This window comes from Lissotriton vulgaris, chromosome 7, assembly GCF_964263255.1.
Source record: "Lissotriton vulgaris chromosome 7, aLisVul1.2, whole genome shotgun sequence".
Classification (NCBI taxonomy): domain Eukaryota; kingdom Metazoa; phylum Chordata; class Amphibia; order Caudata; family Salamandridae; genus Lissotriton; species Lissotriton vulgaris.
This window is the reverse complement of record NC_141695.1, coordinates 1015955507-1015973316: the sequence shown is the minus strand read 5'-3', so window position 1 is coordinate 1015973316 and position 17810 is coordinate 1015955507. Positions and strand designations below refer to the sequence as shown.

The 17810-nt window shown below is 45.1% G+C and overlaps 1 protein-coding gene across 1 annotated transcript in view; it reads right to left on the bottom strand.

Moving 5' to 3' along the window:
• Positions 1-17810, bottom strand: part of RANBP17 (RAN binding protein 17) — a 1388837-nt gene that overhangs the window by 1345698 nt on the left and 25329 nt on the right. The gene's annotated exons all lie outside the window — the stretch shown is intronic.

The window sequence follows — 17810 nt, the reverse complement described above, 5'->3', positions numbered from 1 at the left end:
CTCAGCACATAACTAAGTGTGTTGACCATGTGGCAATCTTTAAATACAACTGTAGGTTTTCGGTTCTGGGGCTTAGATTGTACTATTCATTGTATTAGGATACTTAAGGCAGTTGGTTTTTAGGGTGGGCAGCACACTGTGTCTGCATGCCTCCCACGCTTTCAGTCCAAGGCCTTCACTTTAGAAACGTTTGTAACTTTGTGCATTTGTGAAACAAACCAATACAGAAGGCTCCAGACTGTGCTGATTTGATAAGTCAGAACAGAGTCTTACACACCCAAGATGCTCCAGATCATAGGCCTTGGAGGGCTACACAGTGGACCATCTGAGTGGGCACCTTGTCTACTGCTGCTATTTGTTTAGCCTGTAAGTCCCTTTTTGAACTCCCACTGGACCAGCTTAGCCTTTGATCATTTCAAGGTCAATAAAGTGCAAAACTTTAGTGGTGGTGAGGGTAACGATGCTGGTCTTTTAGATGCCTAAAACCCGCCCCCCTACCGCTGCCTCGCTCTCCGTGTCTCCCCGGCCCCGTTCCCGCCCCCCCTACCGCTGCCTCGGCTCCCGTTCCCGCCCCCCTACCGCTGCCTCGCTCTCCGTGTCTCCCCGGCTTCGTTCCCGCCCCCTACCGCTGCCTCGCTCTCTGTGTCTCCCCAGCCCCGTTCCCGCCCCCCTACCGCTGCCTCGGCTCCCGTTCCCGCCCCCCTACCGCTGCCTCGCTCTCTGTGTCTCCCCGGCCCCGTTCCCGCCCCCCTACCGCTGCCTCGGCTCCCGTTCCCGCCCCCCTACCGCTGCCTCGCTCTCTGTGTCTCCCCGGCCCCGTTCCCGCCCCCTACAGCTGCCTCGGCTCCCGTTCCCGCCCCCCTACCGCTGCCTCGGCTGCCGGAGTTGCAGGAGAGCCCCACTGGCTGAAAGAAGATGCTAGGTTTAGCTTTTTTTCTCGTGTCTTTTCTTTTATTGAGCCATGGGGAGGGGTAGGGGGTAGGTGGAGAGGGTAAAGGAATAAGCCCTTTCAGTGCAATGCAGTTCTCTCCAGTCATCCATCATATCTACGCTATCCATGAAGTCAGCCTACTACATTCGAAAATATGTGCTCTGTCCCTGTTCATTGAGGATATCCATTTTACCCGTCATTACACAGTTACCATTGCTTGTCCGTTTCATAGGGCTCTTGCTTATGAAACATCTATCAGAAGTAATCTTCCTGGTCCATGTTTATCACTTCTAGAACAAATAGATAGCCACCCCTCTGTTGACGGTAGAAGACACAGAATAATATCACTGTCCACCCCATTTCTCTGCTAGTTTGGAATACTCCATGTGCATTTTAATGTGTTTCCTGCAGGAACTCGATTCCTACCCTGTTCTGTTTAAGGAAAGCAAAACAAGTGATGGGTCGACTTCATGAAATAATGTCAGCCACCAGTAATCGTGTGCCCCTGTTGCCTGCGTGTGCCTCCGTGTGCCCCTGTTGCCTGCTTGTACCTCCGTGTGCCCCTGTTGCCTGCTTGTGCCTCTGTGTGCCCCTGTTGCCTGCTTGTGCCTCCGTGTGCCACTGTTGCCTGCTTGTGCCTCCGTGTGCCCCTGTTGCCTGCTTGTGCCTTCGTGTGCCCCTGTTGTCTGCTTGTGCCTCCGTGTGCCCCCGTTGCCTGCTTGTGCCTCCGTGTGCCCCCGTTGCCTGCTTGTGCCTCCGTGTGCCCCTGTTGCCTGCTTGTGCTGTGTGGGTGTGTATGGAGGGCTCTGTGTGGCTGTGTGTGTGGGAAGCTTTGTGTGGCTGTGTGTGTGGGAAGCTTTGTGTGGCTGTGTGTGTAGGAAGCTTTGTGTGGCTGTGTGTGTGGGGGGCTCTGTGTGGCTGTGTGTGTGTGGGGCTCTGTGTGGGTGTGTGTGTGGGGGGGCTCTGTGTGTGTTTGTGTGTGTCATTTGCGAGAGATAAAGCTAGTGGCATTGTAAATGACAATGCCATTTATTTATGTTAAAAAAACATAAATAAAAATAATGTCAAGAGCAATGCCAATAGCTCTAACTTTAACAAAGGCAAAACCATTGCATTGTAAATGCTTGTTCACTGTTGTGCGTGCTGCTGGCTGAGACCCCTTACAATGGATGTTCCACTTGCTGCGTACTTTAATGCCGCCTCTGACATAAAATTACAGTATCTTTGATGAGCTACACAAACAAGAGCAAGAAACTCGAGCTCAGCAGGCAAGGCAGGGGAAGTGACAAGCGAGCTTGGGGTGAGAGGAAGCCAGTGAGGCCCAACTGTTGTGCCCCGGCCAGTGTCGATGGAGCCAGTTTGTTACGATAAGGCAGAAGATAAATCCCTCTGTTTATATCAACGGACTCGGTTGTTAACGTTATTTATTCCAAACGTGCAAACTGCTTTCAGGAAACGTGAGTGGCTGTTTGCGATTTATCCGGGTACACGATTTTCTTTTCTCCCGTGTGCTGCAAGGTTAGAATTTTCTGCCTTCTAAATCAGTCTGGATTAGTCGAATTTGTTCTAATTCAAAAAGAGGAACATTTTTACTTGGATGAACTTTTTTTCTCGTTTTAGTGCAGTTGTCGTCTATTGCCACTAATAGGAAACTATTTGTCATTACAAGATGTTTAACAGAGCTGGAAGTGAAGATTCATGTTTTCTTGATTTTAATTTATCGTTTTATTTTATGTGGAGTATGCTCCCATTACAGTGCATCTTTCTATAGTGCTCATTAGTTTGTTTTTCATGCTTATTTTATTTTTTACAAAGAAGCGCATTTCACGAAATTAAACTGTTGACTGTCATTCTTGTGCATCATAAATAATTGTAGATAGATGTTTACTGCATATCTACTTCTTTGCCCACTAATCTTAAAGTGAACTAGCAGACTACACTTATGAGAGTAAATTTCTTTAAAAAAAAAAAAGCTTTATAAGCATAAATGACGTGAACACATTTTAATTCCCCCCTTATTGATTATGGGGCTGGCATTAGTGTCTGTAGGATTGCACTCTTACCAACATCTTTCTTGCAAAGACGTTTACACACATGCATGCTCTCTACCTCATACACACAAAGATGGGACAATGTACATATTATCTGTGCCAAATTTGATTGTTTGCTAAATGTCTCACTCGTTGGCACAGGCACTCCTGACTAATCAGCACTTTTAATGTCACAAAGCCCGGATGAGAGACACAAGTTCCATTTCTTCATAGCCCATATAAAGTTTTATAAAATTCTCTCTGACAGCTCTCATGTAGGAACCTTTTATGACGACTGTATTTAATGCTCTGATTCAAACCACACAGTTGGCTGTTGGCCCCGTACACCAACGAGGGTATTTAACATTAGGTATGTCTACCCATTGCTTTGTAAGGTGGTGAGTAAGCACACATCCAGTTTGGGCTTTTAAGTGAAGTGTTGAGAGTCTGCCCCATGTAAACCGGCACGAGTTATGATTAAAAGAAAGGGCATCCTGGGTGCCTGTGTCAGCAATGCATGTAGCCCCCCGCCCACTTCTGTTGTTCTCCCTACAAGCAGGAGGTTGATTATTCTGTATGCTTCAGGACTCAATTTTTGGAGGCTGACATCAAAACCCTGCTCCACCTGTCTGAGCTTCTGTGGAATTCAATTTGAGTTTCTCATTGTGAACGCCTTTTAAACACCTCCCCAGAAATGCACTCTATTAAATCTTTCTAACATAATGCCTATAACCTTGGCTTCTGGTTGCAGGGAACAGTTCTGGTTTGCCCTCCTGTAAGAAGATGAACTACGGGCCCTGCTTTTTTTGGCACCCACCCTTGAATATGAAGTCAATCAATATTCGATTTTGGGAAATAAAAATCATAAAAGTCAAGCACAGTACAACACATTTCATAAAAATAGGAATCAGATAAATTACAATGAGATTGACTTTAAAACGCCAGAAAGATGGCGGGATAAAAAAGTAGCACCCTGTGGGGGTGGTTAAAAACTGAAGGAACAGTAATGCAGGACTCACTTGGTTCAAATTAATTGACTTCAAGAGTGGAAGTATACATTTAGAACGCAAATAATTATATTCCTGACAGACCAAGACTGTATGCAAGTTCTCATTAATTGAAACATTACCATAATCACACACAGCCAACCTAGTCAGTAAAGTAGCCATGATTAAAGGGAAGAAGCCACATGAATAAATTAAGCCTAAAGAATGTTATCAATCAAGGGGGGATGAGTTGGCCTAAAGGCCAGGGCGCTCGACCTCAGACCTGGTGGAACTGGGTTTGAGTCTCGGTAATGACGCTAAACATTCTGTGACAGTGATTCTGGGCAAATCACTTAATCTTCCCGTGCCTAGCAAAAATGAATGTGTGTCCTCATGTAACGTAACTGGTACTATGTAAAGCGCTCTGATACACAATCAAGTTCGGGCTATATAAAACTCTAAAAAAAAACCTAAAAAAAATGTTTTTCGTGTAGGTACACTACCGTTATCAGTGACCAGATCATGTCAAGTGTCAGCCGACTTTAGTAGGCGCAGTGGTGGTAGCATGGACACCTGTTTACTGTGTTGTGAAAGCCAATCATGTTAGATAATAATACGTGTTTCATCACATTGCTCAGAGCTCAAGGCAAATCGTGCAGCTATTGTTAATTGAAGTATGGTAAATAAAGGCACCAATTACATTTTTAAAATCGTCTATTTAAGTGTATTGTGTATAACTTGGTTACTATAGCAGAGAGCCTTCCAAACTGTTTTGCAAAATGCAGGATGGAACTAAACATGGTATAACATATAGTGGTTTTAAATGGCTGCAGGTAGAATTCATTCAATAATGTTCACAGTTGTGTGTGCATGATGTGGCGACGAGGTTAGTAGATTGCAAGTTCCCAGATGGCTCAATGTTATCAAGAACGCTGAATTTCGGTTGAGCGGTCTAATGCCTTCTTGGTGTTGTGGTCCTGGTGCTTTTCAGTTCATCCAGGTTCATTAACACACCTGAAAATAATGATTTGTAAAATAAAATAAAAAAAATAATTGTCTCACTTTGTTGACGTGGAGTCACACTTTGCAAGGATATGCCCAGAGTAAGCAATAAGCAATAAAGGTGCATATTGTTTCCCTTCAATTAACACCGAGCTGTATAAATGGAAACATACCTAAGGGAATACCATAGAAAAAGGAAGACCCTTGGAGACACAAACACTGGAAAACACAGACAAAGGAAGACACTGGGATACACGAACACCGAGAGGCACAAACATGGGAAAACATTGGGAGATACAGACAAGGGAAGACCCTGAGAGACAAGAAAACTAAGAGACACAGACACCGGGAGACACATACACAGGAAGACAGACACTGTGACACACAAACAGACACTGGAAGACACCTACATTAGGATTAATGGATTGACACAAACGTGAGAAAACACTGGAAGACACAGGCAAGTGACCCTGGGAGACAAAAACACTGAGCGATACTGAGACTGAGAGTCGCGAACAGACACTGGGAGACATGAATACTGAGAGACACAGACAAAGGAAGACACTGTAAGACACAAACACTGGAAGACATAGAAAGAGGAAGACCCTTAGAGACATGAATACTGCAATACACAGCCACTGGGAGACACCTACACTGGGATTCTTGGATAGACACAAACCTGGGAAAACACTGGGAGACATGAACACTGAGAGACACAGACAAAGGAAGATACAGACACTAGGAGACTCGAAGAGACACTGGGAGACACGAAGACTAGGAGATAAGGACAAGGGTAGACTGAGGTAATATAAATTTTATGGTCATGTTGTGTTCCCTAGCGAGTACCCCACCGACTCCATGTACGAGTTAAAAGTGCATGTAACTTCCCTCCTGTACCAGCTATGAAGACGCAAATACATTTGCGTCCAACGTTAACTTGTCCTCTTTCAGACCCACCATGAATGGGTTTGATGGTCCGTTCCTAAGTATGCTATGCCAACGTCTTTTTGAAGTGTACTCCTACGTTTTTCAGCCTGGCTGAAAGTAGGCCCTGAATCTCTGCCACCGAGCCTCTTTTCTGGCTTCTGACTGCGAGGGCCTCTGCCCAAGCAGCCCCCGTACCCGTGAACTCTGACTTACTTCTAGCGCGGCCCTCCGTGCTCAGCTCAGCCTGCTGCCTGCCAAGATTGACTATAACCTTCGAGTTATCTGTTTTCCTCCCCGAAGATACATTCCGGCCTGCTAGCTTCAGTAAACATCCTTCCTCAGCTACAGGGCTAAAGGGCCGACCTGTCTTTATGCAAGTAATTCATAGCCTCTGTTGCCATGCTTCCATGGAAGGCCCCATGCCCCCACGCTTCTCATACAGACACTCAGGCGCTTATACACGCACTCACAGCAAGTATAGAATAGCTTCTGCTCTAGAGACCTTTCTGCCCAGATAGCTTAGTTCCTAAACATCAGATATCAGATATGATAGAAGCACAAGTTGATCTGACATGCCAGACTTCTGTCTCTTTCCGCCAGTGTAAATGTCAAGTCCCCTGCACCCCGTCTATCACACGTCATGCAGCTGCGCGCGCATCCAAGCTTCCGATTTCCGCTGACATTGCAACATTCTGTTAGCACCACCCCTTGGTGCCACCCACTTGCGTCACCTATCAGTGACGTTTCTAGCACACACGCCTAGTTTACGCCTCTTGATGATGTACTAGCACCACGTGTATACTGTTATCTTGTCTTCTCTCAGCTGTTACGCCTCTTACATTGAACATTATGATGTAAATCAAGTATATAAGCTATGTATTGTCAATAAACGACGGCGCGCTCATCTATCCCTTCTGACATCCTGTGTGGTGGTCAGAACATGATATCCTGATTCCTTTATGAGGAATAAAACCCTTAGAAACTCTTACACCACGGACTCTGTTTTCCTTCTTTCCGATTGAGTTATTATTGATTAAGTACTTACCTGCATAGAAATTAAGAGAGTAAATTAATTATTTACATCATTTTGGCGCCCGAATAGGGACCCCTCCCCCACCTCACGCGCCGGAAGGTGCGTTGCAATCCGTGTCCCCTGCCATCAGTTAGACGGACAACACGTGTACTGGCAGGATTTCCTGCATCCCCCTCTGACACACGGAGGTGACGAAGACTGCGATCAGTGCCCAGACGAGGCGGTGAGGAGTGCGGAGGATCCCGACCAGAGCCCAGCCGAAGGAAGCAAGGTCCGAGGTGTGAAGAGGCCCACCAGTTTTCCGAAGTTTTCCGAAGTTTTCCGAAGTTTCCCGAAGTTTTCCGAAGTTCCGAGTCGAGTCCAGTCGAGTTTTCCGAGGCCTTCTGTTTTCCGTGCTTCCCGGTGAGTACCATTGCTGGGTCGTATCTAGACGGGTTTGGGTACGCAAGTCCGGTCTGCACTGTTTTTAGGCAGTGTATCTGTACTGTTTAGCAGTATATAAAGTATTCCGAATTTCTGCACTGTTACAGCAGTGTATCTGTATCGTTGAGCGGTACATTCAGAGTAGGGGGAAGTTAGCTATGTCTTTAAATGTTTCATGTGATTAATGTCGTGGTATGAATGTGATTGTTCTTGTGTATTATTGTGTTTTTTTGTTTAAATAGTTACAGGCGAAATTAAGTATTAAGGATCAAGCATTTCAGTATCAAGTAGGCACAATGCCGTTTTTTAACAAATTAAAGCAGATAGGAACTAGGAAAGGGATGTTAGAGGAAGAGATTCCAATCCCCCCTAGGGACACTCCAGGTAATTTCATGTATAATAAGCATGGCATAGACGCCATCTTGTATCTAGAGTTATGGACAGATTATACCAAGCACCTAGAGGAAAGATACCGATGGCCAGTTAACGGAACATGGGATGCCGAGTGCATCATAAAGGTAGAAGAAATATTACGGAAAAAGAAAGCTAGACAATCTCAGAAAGACGCCATAGAATTTTGGCGTAAGGAATCACGTAAGCGTGCTGATAGAGCACTCCGTAGAGAAGACAGGCTTAAAGAATCAGAAAAGGCCCAAGAAAACGAATTAGTTACTGAGGGAATTCGAGTAAAAGTAGAACAAATAGATCGTATCCTAAATGGCAAAGTGAACAACATGTATCTTTTGGCCGATGGTACCCCTGACGCCATTTCAGAAATACCGAAAAATTTGCCGTCACCATTAGTTCCAACTAAAGTAATGCATAAGACTACTAAAGACATATTCCTAAATTCATATCTCGAAGATGTAGCGCCAGCTTACACCAATCTGCCTGTTCGTGCCCTGCCTACTGACAGGGCCGGGGGTGGTACTGCCCCCCAAGATCACTCTCAGCCGACACCGAAAAAGACTAGTCCCGTTCCGCCAGCTCCGCCACTTCCCTCACCTAAAACTGATCTGCCGAAACCACTTCAATCAGATCCTACTAAAAGACAAATTCAGATACTGACTACACACAGAGATAATGCCCAAGTTTCCGCTTCAGGAGGTGCGACCGCGGGTCTCCAGACCCCGCCACCGACTCACAGATTAAATCTCAGAGGTATGCAGAGTCCTTTTACGCACAGATCCCCCCGTTCTTCTAATTCATCCCGTCTTGATGCACTAAAAGAAAATATGTCAGTTTGTAGATACGATCCAGAACCTGGACAGGACGACTTAATGATATTAGCGTCTTTACGGTTAAGATCTGCTACTGATAGTTTGTTATGTTATGCAGGAATGAAGGAGCACCTAGATAGAATATATGAGTTCGTTCAAACGGGAAAGGACCCCGACAGTATTAAGGATGCCCTGGAAAAACAGAAAGTTACCATGCAAGCACTGATACTACGATTTTTCATAAATTGTCTAATAAGAGAACGAGACAGGCCCGGAACAGAGCAGAGTGAATTGGATGCATTGAACAAGTGGGGTCAAAATATAGCCGATGGAAAACATGACAGACAAAATTGCATAGAGGCCATGTATAAAAAGATTAAGAAAGCAGTGATAGCAGTACACGAGAAAGAGAAAGAAAAGGCTCCCTCCGAGGAGGAAGAAGAATCTGAAGAACTAGAACCGACTACAAGCACTATAGCATATGTAGGTAAGGGAACTTATCTTAGGAAGGGTATCCGTCCAGAAAGCAAGAGAGTTTTCTTCTCTGCCTTAACGAATCCGAATTCTGCTGAACATCAGTTCCAGGAAACTGATAAACGGCTTCGAGATCGAGTTGGGTACCATGTACTCAATTCTATGGATGAACAAGAATTAGCCCGATCAGCGGTATCATGGGCCGAAAATGCAGACATATATAATGATGACACCGTAGCACAGACATTTCTGAACCTCTCCCCCGACGAACAGAAATTAGCAGGTATATATATGATTCAGCACCTTCTCATTAAGTACAGAAAACATTATTCCGATCCAGGTCCCTTACATGAGACACTAGAAGCACTACTGATGGATAGATGGAGAGGCCTAAGCACTAAATTAGTTCAAATAATTCTAGAACAACGACGCAGATATGACACCTTTGTAAGTCCTGAATATGTTCCCGCCCCACCTCCAGAAAGGAAAATGTACCATATGCAGTGCGGGGGTGGTATTGAAAGTCAGAACCCCTTGCGAGAAGTGCACCCTGTTATGGGTGAGGATAAAATTTTGAAACGCGTGTATGTACACACGCCTCTAACTAAATTAGAACTGTTAGAAATGAAGAAATTAGTACCGTGCCATGATAAAGACCCTGCAGGTTTTCATAGAGAGCTCAAAGACATGTTACTGATGGGGGACTACACATATGATGATATCATGAAAATGTTGAAAGTATTATTGCCTACGGGTATATTCGAGAAATTAAAGGAAAAGGACTGGGAGGTGGGAGACGCAAAGATTGCCTGGGCAGAAATAGAGGATGAAGAAAAGAAACGGGTTCCAGGGTTAGGCCTTGGGGACAAAACTAAAGCATTACCAGGTTTAATAGTACAGGTCCTGCCCAGATTATTGACAACTAGAAAGGAGGATTGGGATGCAATCTCGTCCTGTAAACAGAAACATGATGAAGATACTAGCGACTTTTATTCAAGATTCGAGAAATGTTTTATTATCAATAGTGGCCTCCAGCCAAGTAGCGAGTCGTACCCACATCTTTTTGTATCAAAGTTAGTCGAGAATTCCCTACCGTTAGTTAAAAATAGAGTGTATAAAGTCGAGAGTACATGGCAAGCAAATACGCCATCCCAGATGTTACAAATGTTACAATATCACCAGAATAGAATTAGGGAAGAACAAGATCAGGAACAGAAGCGCATGAAAGACACGAAAATGAAAATGTTAGTAGCCCAGACGGTCCCATCCGACAGTCACAGGAAAGGTACGACCCAGACAAGTCACGCTGCAGCTCCTGTTAAAGGGACATGCAATTATTGCAAGCAGCCAGGTCACTACGTACACGAATGTGCAGTTCTGAAACATAACATAGCGACAGGTAAAACTAAAGAGAGACCGCATCCGCCTAGACAAGACCATAACCAGCATCAGTCTACACAGAATACACAGCCCATGCATGCATCCGCACAGACAGCACAGACCGTAGCAGTACCACAGCCACAGCCCATTGCTGCAACTCAGCAAGTCTCACAACAGATGTACCAGTATGCCCAGTCTGCTTACCCCGAATATTCCCGATATACATGAAACAGCCTAGAGAGGGAAGGTGGCTTGCCTCTTATCGAGATTCCTGTAGATCAAGAAGGTCCTTATGTACACAGTCAAGTATTGGGGAAAGATAGAAAGTTTTTAATTGACACAGGGGCAAGTCGCACTACAATAAGTCATGACGAAGTTCCAGGGGCACCCCTCTCAGGCTCACAAAATGTTTCCCTTGGTTTTTCAGGACAACCTATTGTAAATGAAGTCTCAGAACCAGTTCCCCTGGCTGTGGGTCCATTATCACGCGTTACAGACCTGTTACTAACAAAATCATGTCCGGAAAATCTGTTAGGAATTAAAACACTGAAGGCTCTAGGGGCTATAATATGCTGCTCCCCGGAGGGAGTTAGACTCTTTCTGCGGGATTTCAAGGGTCATTACGTCCTTCGTGAGTTTGACGTCAGATTGAAAAATGTACCTGATTACTTGTGGGCAAAAGGCCCAACTGATGTAGGATGTATGCACATTACACCATACCGCGTTACCCTCAAGGCAGGTGTTGTATTACCCAGAATCAGACAATACAAGTTACCACCCGATGCTGTAGCGGCTTTACTGAAAATCATTGAAGAGCTCATTGCCCAAGGAGTGGTCGTCGAGACCGACTCCAATATCTGTAACTCACCCATCATTCCGATTCTTAAACGTACTGATCCCAATGCACCGCCAGTATATCGGCTGGTGATTGATCTTCGAGAATTGAATAAATGCATTATCCCACAGTATCCTGTGGTCCCCGATATATCATCTCTCTTGACTGCTATTGATTCAGAAGCAACGTTCTTTACTGTAATTGATCTCAAGAACGCCTTCTTCAGCGTGCCTATTGATCCAGAGAGCCAATATCTCTTCGGATTCTGTTTAAATGGACGCAGTTTCAAATTTTCGCGCGCACCTCAAGGATTCACAGAAAGCCCCAGCATCTATAGTCAAGCACTGAAAAGACAACTAGATTGTATTCAAATGCCAGTTAACACCGCTTTACTACAATACGTCGATGATCTGCTGATCACCGCACGAAGTGAGCCCGAATGTGAAAAAGCATCACTGACAGTTTTACATTTCCTGGCCGACAAGGGACACAAGGTGTCTCCTTCGAAGCTACAATTCTGTGTTCAGCAAGTTGTGTACTTGGGTCACTTGCTGTCCAAAGTGGGGAGACAGCTCACTCCCGATCGCATTCAGTTAATTGTGAACATGCCGCAACCCAAGACACAAAAGGAAGTGCGGGCCTTCATAGGCCTCACCTCGTACTGCAGACAATGGATTCCCCAGTATGCATTCTTAGCTAAACCACTCATCCAGTTAACGACACAGGAGGCAGCGACTTCGACTGTCCTCCCTTGGACTCAGGAACACACACAAGCTTTTGAAGAATTAAAGAAAGTTTTATGCCAAGCACCAGTTTTAGCGACACCATGTTACAGCAAACCGTTTACACTTTTTGTTACAGAACGTGATGGCACAGCGTTGTCTGTCCTCACTCAAGACCAAGCAGGTTCACATAAGCCTTGTGCTTATTTTTCTAGTACATTGGATTCAGTAGCTCAAGCACTCCCTGCGTGCTTAAAGTCAGTAGCAGCAACAGCGTTAGCAATAAGACAAAGTGATTCAATTGTTTTAGGTCATCAGTTAACAGTTCAAGTACCACATTCTGTAGAGGTTTTGTTAAACAGAACCCAGACTCAACACTTAACTATAGCACGACTGACAGGTTATGAATTAACACTATTCCAGCCACACATAGAAATCAGACGTTGCAGCATCCTGAACCCCGCAACACTGTTACCTACAGTTATGACAGATCCAGCTCCGCATGATTGTATAGAAATAATTAATGCAGTAACTAAGCCTAGACGAGACTTAACAGATGTCCCATTGACAAATCCAGACCTGACACTTTATGTGGACGGTTCATGCATGAGAACAAGTACAGGAGAATTAGTGGCCGCGTACGCCGTGACCACTGAAACTGAAATTAAAGAAACACATCGTATTGACACCCTGTCTGCTCAAGCAGCAGAGCTCATCGCTCTGACTCGAGCCTGTATTCTAGCCAAGAACAGAAATGTTAACATATACACAGATTCCCGCTATGCCTTCGGAGTTGTACACGACTTCGGAGTCCTCTGGCAAGAACGAGGTTTTCTGACTTCCCATGGGGCCAAGATACAACATGGCCCCCTCATTCAAGCACTGTTAGAAGCAATACATTTGCCCTCGGGCATATCAGTCATGAAGTGTAAGGCACATACTAAAGTCACAGATTCTGTTTCCCAGGGTAACGACCTGGCAGACCAGACAGCAAAACATACAGCATTGACTTACACCCAGACTACTGATGTGACAAAGACAATAGTCCAGACCCAGTGTATGGCAGTTAGAGATCCCGCCCTAGATGTAATTGATATCCAGACACATGCTACTCCAGAGGAGATAAAGAAATGGACTGAACTAGGAGGGATTCAGACAGATCAAGGTTGGGTGACGAAGGGAAAATCTATATGGTTTCTCCCCGACTCAATGGTTCAAGTCATGATAAATACAGCACATAGTCCTGCCCATCTTGGAGAGAAAGCCATGTTAGACAGTTTACAGAATCTCTGGTACAACAAACACTTACGAGCAGCAGCAAAACAGAAAGTGCGTACTTGCATGATCTGTTGTCAGTTCAATCCAGGTAAAAGCGTCCCTGTTGAGCAAGGTGGATTTCATCCTCCCGATCACCCTTTTGAAGTCCTCCAGATGGATTATATCCAGATGAATAGCTGTAGAGGATTTAAGTATGTCCTTGTAATTGTTTGTGCTCTGTCCCGCTGGACCGAAGCATACCCAGTCCCAGACTACACTGCTCCGACCACTGCCAGACAGTTGGTTCGTGAATTCTTCCCACGGTACGGTTTGCCCCGTGTCGTGTACTCAGATAACGGACAGCCGTTCTCGTCCGAGTTGATGAGACAAGTTTCCCTCTTGCTAGGATATCAGTGGAGGTTCCACTGTGTCCGACATCCCGAAGCAGCTGGCCTTGTAGAAAGGCATAATCAGACACTAAAAATCCGTCTTGCCAAGATCTGTCAGGAAAAAGGGGTCGACTGGATAGTCGCCCTGCCCGTGGCACTATTCTACATGAGGATGGTCGCCCACTCGAGATCAGGGCTATCCCCGTACGAAGTGGTCTTTGGCAGACCGCCGAATATGTGGGGGACGCCCGTTCCGAAAAAGATCACTGATATTGATTGTAACATGTTGACAGATTACCTTGCCTCCTTGATGTCTGCACTCCAATCATGTCGTTCACAGGTTGCCGCAGCCTTCCCTGACAACACCGATGTAAAGGCGCATGAGGTCCGCCCAGGTGACCTGGTAGTCGTCCGGAATTTCGACCGGAAAAGTCCGCTGGAGCCCCGCTGGAAGTCTCCAAAGACCGTTCTGCTTACCACTAGGACCGCCGTGAAAATCGAGGGGAGAAAGGGGTGGGTCCACACGAGTCACATCAAACTATGCAATGAACTAAAAAACGGACTGAAACAGGACTCTGACTCGTCCACCCCCACCAAAGACTGTGTTGAAGCACAAGACGTTACTGTGCCTAAAAGAGAAAAGACTCCTCAAGAACTTTACCGAATGAAGCTTCGATCTAGCAAGTCAGACAGTTTAATTGTTTAAGTCCTCCCTTAGGTGAATCGGTTAAATAGTTTCTGACATGTATCCCCTAGATCGAGTTAGAGAGAGAGAGGAAAAGAGAAGAACATATTGCAAATCACTTCGTAGTCACTGCATAGTGACACTAATAATCATGTTTATTCTGAGTATTCTAATTATTATTGCCAGCATTCTGCTTCCTATGTACTGGCCTATTTTCAGGCGTGAACAATCTGCTTACAATGTCTCTGCTGAACACACTTTTAGTGAACTTCCTGCACATGAACTCTCTTACAGACTTGCGCTGCGCAACAATACATTCATTAGTATGTTACACCATTCCCATCAGACAAATAATGCTACAGACTGTTGGATATGTGGCCGACTCCCTCCCTACCAGAATTACAAGGGAGCTCTGCCTCTCTTTCCGTACCCATTCACTCACAATGGCTCCTGTGGAGCATGGTTTAAAATAATTAATTCTTTAGATCCTGATATTGCTGTTTTCGATGGGGGCTGGGTTTGGGGAAACTTGAACTTAGTCCTGCTCAACGTCTGTTATCCTGATCAAGAAGGACTTCCCACTCGAATAGGAACTGATCTAGAAAATGAAGTATATGGATTAGGTAATTACACAATTAGCCTTATGATCCTCACTGTTGAATCTGAAACTGCTCCAGTTCTGCCCCATATGTTAGTACTACCAGTCACAGGTGAATTATGTGTTAGCAAGAAAGGTTCAGTACACGTAGGTCATAGTAAATGCACTACTGTGGTCGAGTTCAGTGACCATGGTAAATCGTCCTTTAAAGCTATCGGTCATTCCTACTTTGTTTGTGGTCATACCGCCTACATACGTTTGCCCCCAGATTGGGATGGTACCTGTTACATTGCCTTCCTTCTGCCACCTGTTTTCCTAGCTCCTCCTGATTACCATAGAAATACGAATCTAGCACCGAATAGACCCAAAAGAGATATTCCCCTTGTCGACTACACAGAAACGGCATGGGAACAGTACACTGATTTCAATAAAGGATTCTTTTTCTTCCTAGGACCTGTCCAAAACAGTAAATTAATACGCAGATTAACGAGAACACTCGAAGCAGTAGTGAACGAAACTGCCTCCGCTCTAGGTAACTTAACAGAGGAGCAGTCTGCTATACGGACTGTTGTCCTTCAAAATCGTCTTGTGATTGACGTCATCTTGGCAGATAGAGGTGGAGCCTGTAAGGTCATCGGGTCAAGTTGCTGTGTTTTCATTCCACAAAACGCACCATCTGTCTATCAAGCTATCACCCGTTTACATAAAATTGCAAATCAGATACATCAGAATCCAGGCACCTGGACTTGGTCCGGTTGGTTCTGGACTACGTTGACAGCTTGGGGATGGAAGATCTTATCGTTCCTAGGCATTGGCCTTGTTATAGTATTCAGTTGTTGCCTGTGCCTGCAGTGTGGGCCAGCGATATGTGGACTGTGTGCCACATCCTGCATTGAGCATTCCAGTTGTCTTTCAAACAGTCAAAGAAAGAAAGACGAACATATAATGTTACAAGAACAAACTGATCGATTTATGAGGATCGATATATCATGAAGGGTCCGTAGGGAACAAGGAGGGAATGAGGTAATATAAATTTTATGGTCATGTTGTGTTCCCTAGCGAGTACCCCACCGACTCCATGTACGAGTTAAAAGTGCATGTAACTTCCCTCCTGTACCAGCTATGAAGACGCAAATACATTTGCGTCCAACGTTAACTTGTCCTCTTTCAGACCCACCATGAATGGGTTTGATGGTCCGTTCCTAAGTATGCTATGCCAACGTCTTTTTGAAGTGTACTCCTACGTTTTTCAGCCTGGCTGAAAGTAGGCCCTGAATCTCTGCCACCGAGCCTCTTTTCTGGCTTCTGACTGCGAGGGCCTCTGCCCAAGCAGCCCCCGTACCCGTGAACTCTGACTTACTTCTAGCGCGGCCCTCCGTGCTCAGCTCAGCCTGCTGCCTGCCAAGATTGACTATAACCTTCGAGTTATCTGTTTTCCTCCCCGAAGATACATTCCGGCCTGCTAGCTTCAGTAAACATCCTTCCTCAGCTACAGGGCTAAAGGGCCGACCTGTCTTTATGCAAGTAATTCATAGCCTCTGTTGCCATGCTTCCATGGAAGGCCCCATGCCCCCACGCTTCTCATACAGACACTCAGGCGCTTATACACGCACTCACAGCAAGTATAGAATAGCTTCTGCTCTAGAGACCTTTCTGCCCAGATAGCTTAGTTCCTAAACATCAGATATCAGATATGATAGAAGCACAAGTTGATCTGACATGCCAGACTTCTGTCTCTTTCCGCCAGTGTAAATGTCAAGTCCCCTGCACCCCGTCTATCACACGTCATGCAGCTGCGCGCGCATCCAAGCTTCCGATTTCCGCTGACATTGCAACATTCTGTTAGCACCACCCCTTGGTGCCACCCACTTGCGTCACCTATCAGTGACGTTTCTAGCACACACGCCTAGTTTACGCCTCTTGATGATGTACTAGCACCACGTGTATACTGTTATCTTGTCTTCTCTCAGCTGTTACGCCTCTTACATTGAACATTATGATGTAAATCAAGTATATAAGCTATGTATTGTCAATAAACGACGGCGCGCTCATCTATCCCTTCTGACATCCTGTGTGGTGGTCAGAACATGATATCCTGATTCCTTTATGAGGAATAAAACCCTTAGAAACTCTTACACCACGGACTCTGTTTTCCTTCTTTCCGATTGAGTTATTATTGATTAAGTACTTACCTGCATAGAAATTAAGAGAGTAAATTAATTATTTACATCAAGACACAGGATGACATAGACACTGGGAGACAAACAGACACTGGGAGACACCTGCACTGGGTTTCCTGGATAGACACAAACTTGGGAAAACACTGGGAGACACAAGCACTGGAAGACACAGACACTGGGAGACTGGAAGACACAGACACTGGGAGACTCGAAGAGACACTGGGAGACACGAAGACTAGGAGATACAGACAAGTGAAGACACTGGAAGATAGACACTGGGATATATAAACAGCCACTGGGAGACACCTGCACTAGGATTCATGGATTGACACAAACCTGGGAAAAGACTGGAGATACCGACAAGGGAAGACCCTGGATCACCTTGATGCAAGAAGAAAGGGGGATTGTTTTACAAAACATTCTTGAATTTTTTGTATATTGCTGAACTGTGATTGCTTTATTAAGCACTTTGAAAGTATTTGCACTTTTTCCATTGCTTTACCAACTATAGTTTGTATAGATTCTGTAATTAGGTGCTTGCTGATATGGTTAGTTTTTATTCTACATTCTGTGCTATTTATGGTGTTGATTGCACTTGCTTGTAATACGTAGGCCTTCAATCTTGTGATTAGCATTGCTTACAATAGAAATAATAACTTCAAACTGAAAAACACCTACATCAATGTTCTAAAACATTGAAGCAGTTTTTATCCTAAGCCTCTTGCTTGCACGTTTTTG